Raw genomic sequence first — 16,800 nt, 5'->3', positions numbered from 1 at the left:
CTCTGATCCCTTTTCTCTTTTCTAACAAGTATACAATAAGCAAGCTTGAGTTCTCTCTTCCTCTTTTTCCTGCTCTTTCTTTCTCTCCCCATGCCCCACACATACACATGCAAACTCACACCCACAGACATACTCTCTCACTGGTATGACAAGGCCACCCACACAAGAAACTATCTTCTCTCTGCCTCCATCTCATGCCATCCCACTCTTCAACCCTTCTAGAGTCATCTGAATTAGTGGTACAAGAAAGCAGTGTGAAGTTAGCACATGTTGGCACCACGCCAATAGTAAAGTCACAGCTGGGGATACCTGTGTGCAACCTGACAGGTGTGCGCACACAGGCATATACAAAAACTCTCAATGGGATTCTGCCCTTTCCGTCTGTAGTAGCTGCAATGCAGACACCTTTCAGATGCCACGGTAGGGACTCTCTTCTGGAAGGACAAGGTAGGGACAGGTAAGACTTCCTACAAGCCTGTCAATGAGCTATGAGGTGACAGCTGAGTGAGACAAGAATCGATAAAAATTGGTGGACTACTCAGATCTCTTTCTTAATCTACCATTTGCAAATGGACTTTTTATTGAAACTATGTCTTACCATTATACTATTACCTAATTTAATAAAGTAGCACCAAGTCCATATAGAGAGTCTGTTAATGAGAAGCTGTAATATTAGTTGTTGTTACAAAACACCATGGCATATACTTTATGTAATTTCCTCACTATTCTCTCCCATCAGAAACATCAATTTGTAACAGCGACCACAAAGTAAGATATCTGAGCCTACAAATAAACACATCACCTTTCTATGAAAATGAATAAACTCTTCCATGACAAAAAGAGTATAATTTAATACCCTAAAAGCCACCAATGGGATATACCAGAGGCAGTTTTACCACAGTTAGATAGTAACATGGTGTGGTGAGTTCAGAACATGAACACTCAAGCTCAGGACAGGCTATAGTGCATTCCCAAGTCATAAGTTTGTAGACATGTACATTACCCATCCAGGAAAATGCCTGTGGTGGTTTAAAGTGAGTCCACAAATTCTGGCACTCCCTTCAAAAAGTGGAGCCTGCCTCCCTCCCCTTGGTGTGGGCTGGCCTCAGTGACCTGCCTGTACCAGAAAGAAGCAGTGAAGTGAGGGTACTCAACTCTAGAGACAAAGTCATGGAGGCACTGTGCTCCTTGCATGCCCCCTCTTGCATCCCTCCACCTGGGAAAATCCTGTGCCTGGTTGCGAGGACACTTGTGCAGTGTCCTCTGTACAAGGACTTCAGCCTCCTACCAAGCACCAGATGGGAACTGGGGACTCCTGCTGACAGCCACGTGAGTGAGCCTTCTGGGGAGCAGCTCTGCCAGTCCTAGGCCAGACTTCAGATGACTACAGCCCTACTAAATCTTGACTACAGCCAAGGAGAGACCTGCAGCCAGAACCACAAGGGAAGCCCAAACCAAACCCTGATCCACAGAAACTACCAGGTAATAAATGCTTGTTGCTTTAACCCACTAAGTGTAGTTGTTAATCCTCACCTGAGGATATTTTTCTTTTCCACTGATTTTTAGAGAAAGTGTAAGGGAGGGAGGAAGAGTGTGGGAGATGGGAAGAGAGAGAGAGACAGAGACAGAGACAGAGACAGAGACAGAGACAGAGAGAAACACCTATGTGAGAGAGACACATCCATTGGTTGCCTCCCACACCTGCCCCAACCTGGGCTGAGGATCAAACCTACAACCCAGGTACATGCCCTTCACCAGAATCAAACCCAAGACTCTTTGGTGCATGGGCTGGTGCTCTAACCACTTAGCAACAGTGGCCAGGCTCTAAACAATTATGTTTTGACATAATCTGTTATCTAAAAGTCTAAGATGCAAAGTGTCCCGTCGAGAGTTCGAGCAGGAGATGGGGAGTTTGATCACTCGCTATGACGTGCACTGACCACCAGGGGGCAGCACAGAACGAAGGAAGGCCCCGGCCTACAGCCAGAAGGTCCAGATTGGCCTAGGGACCCTACCTGTGCAGGAAATTCGTGCACCGGGCCTCTAGTGTAGCAATAAATTACTAATATATTGCCCTTCTCTGTCCTTTCACCTTGTCTAGAATATATATGGCTCAAGTTTACCCCTCCTTTATGTGATATATATATATATATATATATATATATATATATATATATACACACACACACACATACACACATACATACACTAGAGGCCCAGTGCACAAAAATTTGTGCACTCGGGGGGGAAGGGGGGATCCCTCAGCCCAGCCTGTGCCCTCTCGCAGTCTGGGACCCCTCGGGGGATGACCACCTGCTGGCTTAGGCCTGCTCCCTGGGGGGATTGGGCCTAAGCTGGCAATCAGACATCCCTCTGGCAGCCCGGCAGCCCTTGGGGGATGTCCACTTGCCAGCGGGGAGCAGACCTAAGCTGCAGTCAAACATCCTTAGCGCTGCTGAGGAGGCAGGGGAGGCTCCCGCCACCACCGCTGTACTGGCAGCCATCAGCCTGGCTTGTGGCTGAGTAGAGCTCCCCTATGTGGGAGCTCACTGACCACCAGAGGGCAGCTCCTGCATTGAGCATCTGCCCCCTGGTGGTCAGTGTGTGTCATAGTGACCAGTCATTCCCAGTCCTTCTGCTGTTAGGGTCAGTTTGCATATTACCTTTTTACTATATAGGATAGAGGCCTGGTGCACGGGTGGGGGCCGGCTAGTTTGCCCTGAAGGGTGTCTCAGATCAGGGTAGCCTGGGTGATGGGCTGATGGCTGTTTGCAGCTGGTTACACCCCCTTCAGGGTGGGTGTCCCCACTGGGGTGCCTGGACAATCTGGATGAGGGGCTGAGAGTTTTCAGACTTGCCAAGCCCACCGGCAGCTGAAGCTCCCAGCCTCTCCTTTTTTTCTTTTTTTCTTTTTATTCTGGGATTTATTTACCTTCTATAATTGAAGCATTGTTGCTGTCACTGGCGCTCCCAGCTCTGAGGCCGCAGCCAGATGAAAGCAGGTATCTGGGGTTTGTTTAGCTTCTATAATTGAAACTTAGTTGCTTTTAGAGCTCAGAGCCAGACTGCAGCAGGCGGGGAACCTTGGCTTCCTCCATCACTGGAGCAAGCAAGCCTCCTGTTCGCTTCAGCTGCGTGGCTGCTGGCCGCCATCTTTGTTGGTGGTTAATTTGCATATCTCGCTGATTAGCCAATGGGAAGCATGTCGGAGGTACGGTTAATTTTGATCTTTGTCATATATATAAATATATACATATACATATATATATATTTGTCATATATATATATATACACACACACACTAGGGGCCTGGTGCACGAAATTCGTGCACTGGGTGTTGGGGGGGGGGGGTTGGAGGGGGGGAGAGTGTCCCTCAGCCCAGCCTGCCCCCTCTCACATACTGGGAGCCCTCAGGCATTGACCCCCATCACCCTCCGATTGCCTGATCGGCCCCTTGCCCAGGCCTGACGCCTCCGCCAGAGGTGTCAGGCTTGGACAGGGGACCCCCATCTCCCCCCGATCACTGGCTCTGGCCCCCGCCCAGGCCTGAGGCCTCTGGCCCAGGAATCATGCCTGGGCAGGGGACCCCCATCTCCCTCTGATCGCTTGCTCCACCCCCCGCCCAAGCCTGACGCCTCTGACCCAGGCTTCAGGCCTGGGCAAGGGGACCATCATATCCCCCCAATCCCCGGCTCCGCCCCCCACCCAGGCCTGATGCCTCGGCCAGAGGAGTTGACCCTCATCACCCTCCGATCACCAATCACCGGATCGGCCCCTTGACCAGGCCTGAGGCCTCCGGCAGAGGTGTCAGGCCTGGGCAGGGGACCCCCAGCTCCCCGCGGTGGCAGGCTCCGCCCCTGCCCAGGCCTGACACCTCTGGCCTAGGCGTCCGGCCCAGGCAGCGGGGACCTGCAGTGGCAGCGGGGGGCGCCGCGATCGTGGGCTCTGCTTTAGGCCCAGGCAAGGGACCCCTAGCTCCTGGGACTGCCAGCTTAGACCGTGCCCAGCTCCCATCGCTGGCTCCACCCCTACTTCCTGCTATCACTGGCCAGGGCGGAAAAGGCGCATGATTCTCCGATCATGGCTGGGGGGCAGGGCAAAGGCGGCCCAAGGGCCGCCTTTGCCCTGCCCCCCAGCTCTTAGCTCCCCCCTGGGTTTCCGATCACTGTCAGTGGCAGGGGGCTTCTTCCTGCTTTCCCTTTCGCCTCCCTGCATTGTGCCTACATATGCAAATTAGCCGCCATCTTGTTGGCAGTTAACTGCCAATCTTAGTTGGCAGTTAATTTGCATATAGCCCTGATTAGCCAATGAAAACGGTATCACCGTACGCCAATTACCATTTTTCTCTTTTATTAGTGTAGATATGTATATATTTCCTTTCCTATATGCTCCACCTTTAATAAGAATCTTCAGAACCAAAACAATAGTATGCAGGAGGAGGTCAATAAATGTTAACTGAAGTATACTGTTTGAAATGCATAATTTCAAACTTCTGTAGGATATTAGAACTTTGATAAACTGACATTTAGATTTATGCCTCTCCCACTATCAAAATCAGATCAGATCAGATATAACTTACAATGAAAAACTGATATAATAAAATCAAGAGTTAGTAAAGGGCTAACTAATAAAGAGATGAGGGGGGAGAGTTTTAAATTTAGAGTCATGTGGAATAAAAGAAATGTCTTAATGTTTCCTGAGTCACCTCCTCATTTTGGATGAAGACTTCCATTTTTATAGGCCCCTATAATTGTTCAGCAACTGACCTGCCTCAGAATTAACAGTAGCTTTGAGTTCCTTTGGACAAGCACATGGACAGTCACAGGCTGAAGGAGTGACAGCGCTTTTGGCCACACAGACTGCTTAACTCCCTCACCTTCCCTAGCAGGCAGCATTTAAGATTAGGCCACACAGGGGCCTCTGGCCAACTCGTACCTGACCAATTTCCACTTCCAAAGCATCTCACATACCATGTTTAGCTTAACCCTAAAAAAGGACCTCCCTTAGCCAGAGTCCAAAGACACACTGAAGACAAGCAGGTTGCAACTATGTGCCTCCAAGCCCAAATGGCCAGAGCAAAGTCCAACTATCAGATGGAGAAAAACAGCTCCACTCAATTCAGAACAGCATATTGTTTTTATTCCAGGGATACTATTCTATTTCCAATATCCAATTCAATTTTGCCTGCAAGTTAAAACTTAGATTATTTGCTTAGTGTTTACGTTAGGGCTTAAACAATGACCAGTAAACCATACTAGTAGGGACCGAACCATAGTGACCAGAAGAGAACAGATAGACATCACTCCTTCTGTTACCAAAGAGCCCCAGCATCCCAGCACTACTTGTGAAAATGTATGAAAACATTATAAAACAAGTCATGAGATTAAAATAAACTATAAAATCAGCTCAGCTGTCTTACCTACCTATTTCTTTTTTCCAAAAAAAAATATTCCTACACCTCAAGTACTATTTTCCAAATACATTAAATTGATCCAATAATAAAGTTAGTTTTATGACAACCTTATATCAACAACCTCTGACAAATGTATTTGTATAGTCAAAGAGATTTTACGGAAAAGTAAAATTTTATACATCTCCTTTCCAAAAGTATATTCAAAATCAATACTTTATTAGTATTTCCATCTAATTGTTTTAATTTTTTAGAGAAAAAATTTTATTAGGACAGAAAAACAGGATAAAAGAAAGGAAGAAAATCCTATGAGTAGAGATAGAAAACTTCAATGCCATTAAAAGCAGACACATAGGATTGTTTGTATCTTAGGCCATTTGAAAAGGTTATTTTATTATCAATGTAACTAATCACAATGAAACTATCTCTTCCAACTAAAGACATTATAATGAATTTTCTTTACAGCTATAGAGAAATGTGATTTTCTGTTTCCCATCAAACAGAACAGGCTATATAAATTCTTCTTCCTTTTTATTGTAAAATATAATTCCATCTATAAAATCAGTCATGAAATATTAACACTGAAACAACAGAATATATCTCTTTTACTTAATTTACTTTAAAGGGTCTATTCACTACAAAAGGGGGGTAGGGTGTATGTGTGATAGATCCCCTACTTCCTCATTAAGTGTTTCCATTAGACCCTTTATTGTTGAGAATTTACAATGTAGCCATAAAAAGCATTTCAAGATAAAAGTTAGTATACTTTCCTTAAATTTGCCTTTCATCTTTTTCAAAAGGCAAGAGAATGAAGCATACAGCATATGAATCCTGAGGAAAGGGAAGAGAATTAGGAAAATAAAATTTAAGAGACATATTTACACTGAAAATTTTAAACACTATTGAAAAAGAATATTAAGGTACAAGAAGGACTTTGTTTCCATCCCAACTATACCAACAATATGTGCAGTACACAGGGTGATCATGTAACTTTTCTGAGCCCCAGTTTCCTTGTTTCCTTGAATCATAGATTCAAGGAGAAAAAATGAGACAGTAAAGAATTGGTGAGCACTCAATCAATAGAAAAAGGTATTATCAGGAATTTCTTTTTCATTCCAGCAGAAACAGAGGGAGAAAAGGATGGTTCCAAAATGTAAATCTGGGGGAAATATAACTTTAAAACTGAACATCTGAAAAAAACATCTGAAGACATGTTCCCCGATGTTCTTGCTTATAGATTCTTTAGGTCCACCAAGAAGAGTTGGAAGACAATGGCTAATCAAAGAACTACAGAAACAAAGATTAAATCACTAATTTTGAAAGAAATTTGTAAAACGTAATTACAAATGTCAATAAGCTAACACATGTAAAACTATCAAGCCTCAAGATATATGGAATGTAAATTATTAGGTATCAAATATTAGTGTTAAGAAATATTTAGCCCTGGCTGGGTGGCTCAGTTGTTGGAGCGTCATCTCGTACACCAAAAGGTTGTGGGTTCGATTCCCCGTCAGGGCACATACCTAGGTTTCAGGCTCAATCCCTGGGCGGAGCATGTACAGGAGGCAAGTGAAGGATATTTCTCTCTCACATGGATGTTTCTCTCTCTCCTTTCCTCTCTCTAAATCAATCAAAACATATCCGTGGATGAAGATTTTAAAAAAGAAGTATATTTAAAAAGGAGAACTTCAGTATTAAATTTTAAAAGTATAATTCTAACAAAACTATAAGGTTAATAGTTTTTTTCCCTCTAGGTGGTGAAATTATAGGGTTGTGTGTTTTTTTCTTCTTCCTAGTACTTTTCTGTACTTTCCAAAATAAAAAAAAAACTATCTATACATAGTTGAAGTAATGGAAAATAACTACTCTCAAAAAATAAAATAATTCCTAAGATAGAAATACATTTATAATTGTGGTTCTTGCACTAAACTGAGAGCCAAAACAAATAAAAAGGAGACTTACAACAGTCACAGATGCTTAGGGTCTAATTTTGGTCAAAACACGCCAGGACATCAAGAAATTTACCTCTGATGCATGGACCCTCACACTAACCTCAAGAATGGAGGGAAGAGGCACAGTAACAATGGGCAGAGCTAGCACCCACAACTTGGCCTCTCACAGCATCCCCACTAAAGGGCCCTTTAAGAAATGACAGATTCCAGGGGCAAGGCAGGTACACTTGAAGCCTAGAGCATCTTTTTATGTCCGAAAGTGAGAAAGTGCTTTTTTAAAATAATGATGCAACAAGGACACAGGAGTCAGTTGGAATGGGCTCCTACTGGCCAAATCCTACTAGGACAATTTGAACACCAAAATAACTAAGTACCATTAAAACATGGACTATGTAGATTCTTAATGAAAACCGTTTGCTCTCATTTTTTTAAAGACTATAATTTCTACTACCTCTCTTTGAATGTTCTAAATTTTCTAAGCTATTTTTAAAAGTACATTACCACCTTAGTTTAAATTCTAATGGTTTGATAATTACATGCACTCCTATAACTGTGATTCCTCTTTTTGTAATAATTGATCCAATAATTATATATCAAATTATGATCCATAATTCACAATCAGCAGAAATCACAAATGATTTGTACACTCCTAAAGAAGTGGTGTGTTGCTTGTTCTGGGCTTAAAACAGCTTCTATTATATTTAGTAACAATCACGCTGGGCTTTAGTTACATTGGATGATTATACTGGTATCACTCCAACAGTGTCGAACAATGTTTTTTTCTCTACCAGTCTTCTTATTACCTTACTTGTTTGTATTTTAAACTATTTTGGTGTTTCTAATATAAGAAAAAAGCACAGCATATCAGTTCAAATAAAAGGGAAGTATGGACATCAAACACAATGTGAAAAGCACTCAGAATTAAGACAGATGATCTAGCTTTAGCAAGTGCATTTGAAACTAGAAGAGCTGAAATACCTACAATCTGTTTTTAAAAGCCTACATTCCCACAGTTACCCATAAGGGCTCTCAGACAAGCACTACCTGTGTCTGAAATGCAGACATCCCTGCTCTGCAGGGACTCCCATGGCTGCCATCTTCTTAGCCAAGCACTGACTCTGATACAAAGTATGACGTGATAACAAATGCTTAACAGTTCTTGTGGTTTAGACAACTTTAGCACTCTGAATATTAAACAAAAATAGTGGCATGCAATTTGACTTAGAACTTCTAGAACCATATTTTTATTTTTCCTATACATGTTAACTTTAAGGAGTGACTGCCCTACCATAATGGTTTAAAATAACATGTATTTGAGCCAAACTTCGGACAAATGCCAGGAAGCAAAATCTCAAATGCTCTGGAGAATGACAGTTTGCAGTTTCTTGTATGCATCTGAAATTAAGGAAGAGGATGTGGTGGAGAAAGCAAGGCAGGACAGGATTATAGAATAGTTAAGATTATGTGATCTCTTGAGGGTGGTCATGCCTTCAAGAGGTATTACTTCTGGCAATTCCAAGGTGTGATAACCTAAATGAGCAGAATCAATGGACAGGACTTGCTAAAAGCAAAGATAAACCTTTTACTAAAGAAGTTATAGGCCTGGGGCCTGATCATCCACCATGACCTGCCCAGTTAGTAATTTATGATGAGATCATCCTATGAAGTTACTTTCCATAGAATCACTTACTCATCCAGTTTCTTAAAAATTTGGCAGATGCAGAAAATGACTTTAATATGTGCAAGGTACTAAACCTAACAAAATCCTGACTACAGATCCCAGTTTAATAAAATTAAATTCTTATCTTTGAAGTCCCTCTTGGTTTCCCTATTACCTTCCCTCTTCTTACAGAGCTACCCAGTAAGTTGAATTTTGTTGTGTAATTTACCTGTTTATCACTTTACCACATCTGTTTCCTAACAATTTGCAATATTGCTTTGCATGTTTCTAAACTTTAAAAAAAATGAAAAAACTATATACGTTCTTCTAGAAATAGCTTTTTTCCTCAAAAAATACTGTTCCTGCCACTTATCCTTGGTGTTGTATGAAATCCATTCAGTTTCACTGCTGTAGAATACTTCACTACGAGAATATATACAATTCATCCACTCTCCCCCATCAGACATTGCTTCAAGTGCTTTCCTTTTATGAGCAGTGCAGCCTTGAGCATCCTCATCCACCTCTCCAGGCACTCCTGTGCAAGGATTTCTCTTGCGCAGTGCTTTGCCAACTTTGGCAAATCACCTGGACAGAGAGTTGAGACTGAAAGCTGGCCCACCCTCAAAGTTTCCTATGCAGTTGGTCTGGGTGGGATTCCAAAATTTGCATTTCCAACAAGTTCCCTTGAGATGCTGGGAACACAATTTAGAAGCACTGCTCTAGGAGAAAGACCTTCTGGGGAAAGGGGGATTACTGGGTCAAAGGGCATGTGCATCTTTAGCTTTACTAGATAATTCCAAAGTTACTGTACCAATTTATACTCCCATCTGTGTGTAGCATTCCAGCTGTTTCCTACCTCCCAAACAGATTTTTACATCATGGCCAAGCTAATGTGTATGAAACTACATACCATTTTGGTCCTAATTTGCTCTTTCCTAATTACTAATAATGTTAAGATTCTCTGCATTCAGGTTTCCTTTTGTGTAAGATACCTATTTGGGTTATTTGCCCATTTCTTATTGATTTGTTGTTCTTATTGATTTGTTGTTGTTTACCCTTCTGGACACTAATCTTTTATATATATATATATATATATATATATATATATATATATACTGATGAAACTAATGTCAGCTTTCTCACCAAAAAAAAAAAAAAAAGTACTGAAAATACCTAATCCATACTTGTGACTTTCTAGGTTTCATTTAATAATCACAAGTGGTTAGAGTAGGGGTGGGCAAACTTTTTGACTGGAGGGCCACAATGGGTTCTTAAACTAGACGGAGGGCCGGAACAAAAGCATGGATGGAGTGTTTGTGTGAACTAATATAAATTCAAAGTAAACATCATTACATAAAAGGGTGCAGTCTTTTTTTTTTAGTTTTATTCATTTCAAATGGGCCGGATCCAGCCCACAGGCCGTAGTTTGCCCACGGCTGGGTTAGAGCATCAGCCTGTGGACTGAAGGGTCCCTGGTTTGAGTCCAGCCAAGGGTACATGCTGGGGGTTGTGGGCTCAATCCCCAGGAGGGGGCGTGCAGGAGGCAGCCGATTAATGTTTCTCTCTCATCCTTGATGTTTCTCTCCCTTTCTCCCTCTCTCCCTCAAATCAATGAATTTTTTTTAAAGAGCTAGAAAAACCCATTAAAAAAAATTACAAGTGGTCAATACTGTTGTCAAACATACGGATCTTTTCCTTTATAGTTTGTACCTTCTGTGATGTGTTTAAAATCTCTTCCCTACATCGGTCATACAACTACTGATCTACATTGTCTTCCAAGAGTTTCATAGTTCTGCCTTACGTATTTAAGCCTTTAACTGTTGACTTTTGTAGCTGGTTTTTGTGAATGATATGAATTAGAAATGTATAAAAGTTTCCTGTTTGTTAAGGGTCATAGATATCACCAACTCGAACTTTAGGAAGATACAGAAAGTGCCCCAAGTAAAATATTGATTAGGTGTCAACCAATTTGTTTTTGTTTGCTCTCTCATTGAGGCAAACAAAAAAGTGGAAATTTTCAATGTGAAACTTTGAATGTTATTATCAAATTAGCCAGACTATGATTACCTACTCCATCACACTCCAGGAATATTACTTAGAAACATTAAAAACCCATAATTTAGTCTTATTCTAAAAAATAATAATAAGACAGGTAAGTACTGGGTAGTGTGGTTGAGCTATAAATCTATACAACCTTTCCAGAGAGTAATTTTGCAATATCTGTATCAAAAGCCTTACATGTATCTTCTTTGAGCTATCAATGAATCTTCACAGAATTTATCTTAAGGAAATAACTGGATAAAATGTGTTTCATATATTCACCATAGAACTCTTTATAAGAGAAGAAACTGGAAACAAGCTAATACCCAACAGTGCAGGATGGGTTAGCGATGTAGCTGCTGTGGCACATTGCAGACTCAATGCCCTGGCAGAGTACACTGCAGTGTTACTGTGGGAAGGTATTCACAATATTCAGGGAACTTATAAAAGCAAGTAACAAAACAGACACATAATATTCATTTATTCACAAACATTTATTGAGTGCTTTGTGTGTGCCAGGTACCAAGCAACTCATTGGTAAACAAAAAGATCTGTCCCCTGCCTCCAAGGAGCTTAAGAGCTTGCGAGGGAGATAGAACAGAATTAATATCTTCCAATTTACTCTGGTTGGGATATTAAAGGCACATGCATATTGAAAGAGAGACAATTTATATGTGTATATATGTAATAATCTCACATTCCATCAGCATGGCCTACAAAGAGAACACACCCAGCTCTACGGACTAGCGAGTGGATAAGCAACTCCTTAGGCAACTGCCTAAGAACTGAAGGGTATTCATCTTCTACAAATTTTAAGAAAAGCTGTGAATTTTAAGAAATTCAGTTATGGAAAGCTATACCCTGGAAGACGGATGTGAGACATTGCAGAACCACGGCAAAAGAATTGGGGCAGTTTCCATTGCTTCCAATTCAAAACCAAGTTGAGCAAATAACTGTTAGCCCAGTGCCTATTTCTTTTTTTTTAATTGTTTTATTGCTTAAAGTGTTACAAAGAGTATTAATATGTCTCTTCCCCCCCCCCCCCCCCCACCACCACCACCGCCCTTGACAATCCCCGGCCTCCCCTACCCGCCAGTGTCTTATGTCCATTGGTTATGCTTATATGCATGCATACAAGTCCTTCGGTTGGTCTTTTACCCCCCCCCCCACCGCCTTCCTGCCCCCCAACCCTCCCTGGCCTTCCCACTGTAGTTTGACAGTCTGTTCAAGGCTGCTCTGCCTCTGTACTTATTTTTTGTTTACCCTCCTCTGCTATACTTGGGTCTGACAAATAATGAAATCTACCTACAAAAGAAACAGTTCACAGTTAGGGTCACACACCAAGGATTCTAACATTATATGTTCATTTCTTTTAAACTTACGCACCAAAATCAGTGAAGTTATGATGCTCATTAATTACAACAGGAAAATTTTTCACTTTAGAGCACAGAAGGATGTCAGACACCACCTCAACCAAGAGACCAACCAATGATACACGTGCATCCCAATACAATGCACAAACTCACCACTGTGGCATTTTTGCCAAAAATGCTTAACCCTCAACTTAATAATGAAGATCAGGCAAATCCAAACCAAGGAACATTCTACACAATAACTGACCAGTACTCTTCAAAAGGTCCTGAAAGATAAAGAAATCTGAAAGGAACTGTCACCTAGAAGACACTAATAGACATGATAACTAATACTGGTTTGGATCCTGGATCAGAAAAAGGACAGCAGTAGTGAAACTTGAATGAAGACTTTAATTATCAACCGCCTGGTCTCAATGACTACACTATGGTTACAGAAGATGTTAACAAAGGGGGCCAGGCTGAAAGGTATATATCAACTTCCTGGACTATTTTTGCAACCCTTTTGTAATTCTAAAATTATTTCAAAGCAAAAAGTTTTTAAAAATCATCTCAGATGAATGATTTTTTAAAAAAGTATAGGATACCACTTATTAACTCTAACATAAAAATATATTATCTCCTCCAGTAATTGTACTAAAAAAATTCCAATAATTACAGATGAGGCTTAAGTTGGAATTTTTATTCAATAAAAACCTGCAGTTGGGATAACTAGAGAACAGAGTAACTTTCCTAGGGCACTGAAATCTCTCCAAATAAATAAACTACCTTATTTCCACCCCTTACTCTTTTTTAATTGAATTCAACTTTCATTTATTTAACATCTACTATGGGCATGTAACTGTGCTAGGGCCTCATGAGATTTTGATATATAAGAAAGGATCTCTATTTTAACACACAAGATAACAGAAATGCATCACATAACAAAACTGGAAGTAATGGATGTTCACTGCTAAACAATCTGGCAATCGATCTGGACACCCTCTTTACTGTCAGTGTTGATAAGACTGAGGACCCTCACAACTCAAGTGTGTCCCCTTCAACACTAACATGTTCTGACCTCTAAAATTATCTACAAAAATTATCCTTGAAAATGACTCGCTCTGACAATCCATTTCTAGTCCTTTTTTTCATCTAAGCATTTTGATATTGGTGCCTTGTTTGTAACTCAAAATTTAAAAACGTGAATCTCAGCCCTGGCCGATTTAGCTCAGTGCACAGAGCGTCAGCCTGAGGACAGAAGGGTCCCACGTTCGATTCCAGTCAAGGGCACATGCCCAGATTGCAGGCTGGATCCCCAGTAGGGGTGTGCAGAAGGCAGCCAACCAATGATTCTCTCTCATCATCGACATTTCTCTCCCTCTCTTTCTTCCTCTCTCCCTCTCCTTTCCTCTCTGAAAGCAATAAAAATATATTTAAAAAGGAAAAAATAAATAAAAATGTGAAACTCTGAGTACCAGGGAAAAGGTTAGGCTGGCATAGACCCATGGAGGTTTACTTACTCTCTTCTTAGATCAAAAATGATGTGTGAGACTATGTTTTTCAAAGTGTGGTCTCAGAGCCAGCAGCTTCAACAGAATTCAGGAACTTGTCAGAAATGCAAATTCTCAGTCCCAGCCCAGACTACTGAATGAACCTGTCAGGACCCTCTTTTCACAAGCCCCCAAGGTGATCCTGAAGCACTATAAGTTTGAGAATCAATGAGGAAAGAACAGAACGGCCAGACAGCAAATCAGCAGGCCAGATTCTAATCCTTGCTCTGCCACTAATCTCTGGGATAGATTTGTCACTTAGCTTCTGTGGAGCTCAGCCTCTCTATCAGACAATGAGGGAACTGTAATAGATCAATGCCAGTCCTCATGCCCTCATTGATAACTCTGTGAGGGCATTCATTCCTATGAGGCCTAAAAGTGAAAAGAGCACCACTGTGCGTCACCACTTACTTCTTTTGTTAAAATGAAACAACATTTCTTCATCCACTGGTTTCTGAATCTTATTTAATAACTCTAAAATAAATAAAATTGTGTTTTCTTTAGTAAAAGCCATATAATGCTAATTTCACAGTTTCCTATTTAGTTCTCTATCAAGTCTATTTTGGAGGAATTCATTACACATAACAAAAATTCCAAGAAACCCATCTACAACAGACTCAAAAGTCGTATGTTGCAGCCTAATTCCCAATGTGATGGTCTTTGAGGTGGGGCCTTTGGGAGTAATTAGGTTTACATGAGGTCATTGAGGGTTGGCTCCCAAAGGTGGGATCAGTATCCTATGAGCGACAGACAGACCATAGTTCTCTCTTGCTCTCTGGCATGTGAGGACACAGCAAGTAGGTGTCATCTGCAAGGCGGGAAGAGCCCTCACTAGGAACCTGCACCTTGATCTTAGACTTTTCAACCTCCAGAACTGTGAGAAACAAATGTCTGCTTTCTCAGCCACCCAGGCTATGGTATTTAGTTACAGTAACCCAAGCTGACCAAGACACACCCTCAAATGTCCCCTCTGGTGTGGGAACTTAACCCAAATCATAGTTCCGAACTGTGCTCCTCTCCGTAAACAATATGTGTGACCCAACCACAAAAAGCATTTAACAAGTATGGAAAATAAAGAACTTAAAAAGGCATAGATCTAGAAATTTCCATTACTGCCTAAGAAACATTAAGTTTCATTTAATCTCCTTCTCATAGATTTATAAACTGGGATTCTTCTTACAACTTGCAAAACGAATCTCAGAGATGGGGGGAATCAACTTAGAAGATCAGAGACAGAGAGTTCTCCTGGAAGAAAACAAACTTAATAAGGTTGAATATTGGGGGAAATGTCCCATCAATCAAATGAATACCCACTGATTCTTGAGACTCAAACAGGTATCCTGCAAGCTCTCACCACTCCTTTCACGCAACCAGACACACTGTCCTCTGTGCTCCTGTATCTCCATTTCAGCACTTTCAAGAGGCATCCTCTTTGTGTATCTGCCTCCTCCACCCGACCTAGAAATCATCTAGAGCAGTGTGCCACTCTCTCCCGCACCTAGAACCATGTCTGGAATAGAGCAGGAACTAATTTTGTTTCAGTGTAGCCACTGTACTGAATACCAGTGAAACTGTGTCCTATCTTGCAGCTTCTCTGTAAATCTTAAATCATTCCTAAACAGCTTTTTTTTTTTTAAGGCACCAGTAGCAACTGTTAACAGCAATAATCACAACTGCCTTAGGTATCAGGCAAGAAAACATTTGCTACTCGAAACCCCTGCCTTAACATTTTTCAGACGTGCCAGGAGTCTGTCATTTCATATGTAGCAAACTTGAAAAAGAATGAGTAACAAACACCTTGAGATTTGAATCCTGATGTTAACTTTGGTCAAAGTATTTAATCTGGTTCTCACTTGGCAAAAAAGGGAATACTAATTCCTACTAGGTTGCTGTGCTCTCCTAATGATGCTCTAATCCACACGCGAGGGCCCTTCCCTATAGATCTATACGGTGTTCCAAGTGGACTAACACCTCACCGCAAAGCCCGCCAACACTGTAAGGCGATCCACCGGCACAGACGGTGAAGTTACACCCCCATCACCATTAGGACTATGATTACCTATAAAACAAAGAAATCCCACATGTGTGTTTATGGGTGTCCAGCCTGCCAACATAGCCTATTCCAGAACTCCCCAATGAAATACATGGGCTGTTCGAAATGCAACGCAACCGACAGGGGTCAGCAGCTCCAGGCGCCCGGCTCACTGAGGTCCAGAGAGCAGCAGGCACACGCGGGACAGCTCGCGGGCTGGGAGCTGTGCAGCTGCGGGGACCGACGCGCGGCCCGAACCGCGGCGTGCGGCAGCCCGCGGTCTCCCTCCCAGGGCTGGGGCGGGGAAAGCCCAAGAGGCCGGGCCCCCGCGTTAGCCACGGCGACAGTGATCACAGCGTGGGGCCGCTGCCAGCCCAGCGTCCTTAACGGAAGGAGGTAGGGTGGCAGCTAGGGAGGCCGAGTGGGCGGGAGGCTAAGGAAACCACCGCCCAGGGTACCACCGCGGGCGGCTCCGCGCGGGCGTGTTTGGGTCTGTTCCGGAGCCAGCGGGCGGTCAGAGGCGCCGCTTCAGCGTTGACATCCCGGCGCCGCGGGAAAACCGAAGCCCGCGGGTGCACGTGAGCCTGCCCGGGGCTGGGAGCGGAGCAATCTGGGGCGGGAGGGAGCGGAGGCCGGCGGTGGCGAGCACCGGCGGGCGTATGAGGGGCGAGTCTGGGAGGCGTCGGGAGGGACCGGCGAGCGGGAGGGGCGGAGGCGGGGGGAAGGGGGAGGAGGAAGAGCGAAAGGCCCTGGCGGGGCTCCCGGCGTCCAGCCGCCGGCGCCCCGGCCCGCAAGCCACCGCCC

At 42.8% G+C, this 16,800-nt stretch overlaps 1 protein-coding gene across 1 annotated transcript in view; it reads right to left on the bottom strand.

The window, feature by feature from the left end:
- The window catches only part of ZNF407 (zinc finger protein 407), a 400,972-nt gene that overhangs the window by 384,050 nt on the left and 122 nt on the right, over window positions 1-16,800 (bottom strand). Inside the window, exon 2 of the mRNA XM_081097576.1 lies at window positions 6,177-6,241. The gene's annotated coding sequence lies outside the window, so the exon portion shown is untranslated. The remainder of the gene's footprint in view (window positions 1-6,176; window positions 6,242-16,800) is intronic.

Source organism: Myotis nattereri (genome assembly GCF_964212035.1).
Source record: "Myotis nattereri genome assembly, chromosome: 8".
In the NCBI taxonomy this organism is placed as follows: Eukaryota; Metazoa; Chordata; class Mammalia; order Chiroptera; family Vespertilionidae; genus Myotis; species Myotis nattereri.
Note: the sequence above shows the minus strand (reverse complement) of the source record. Positions and strands in the feature narration are given on the sequence as shown.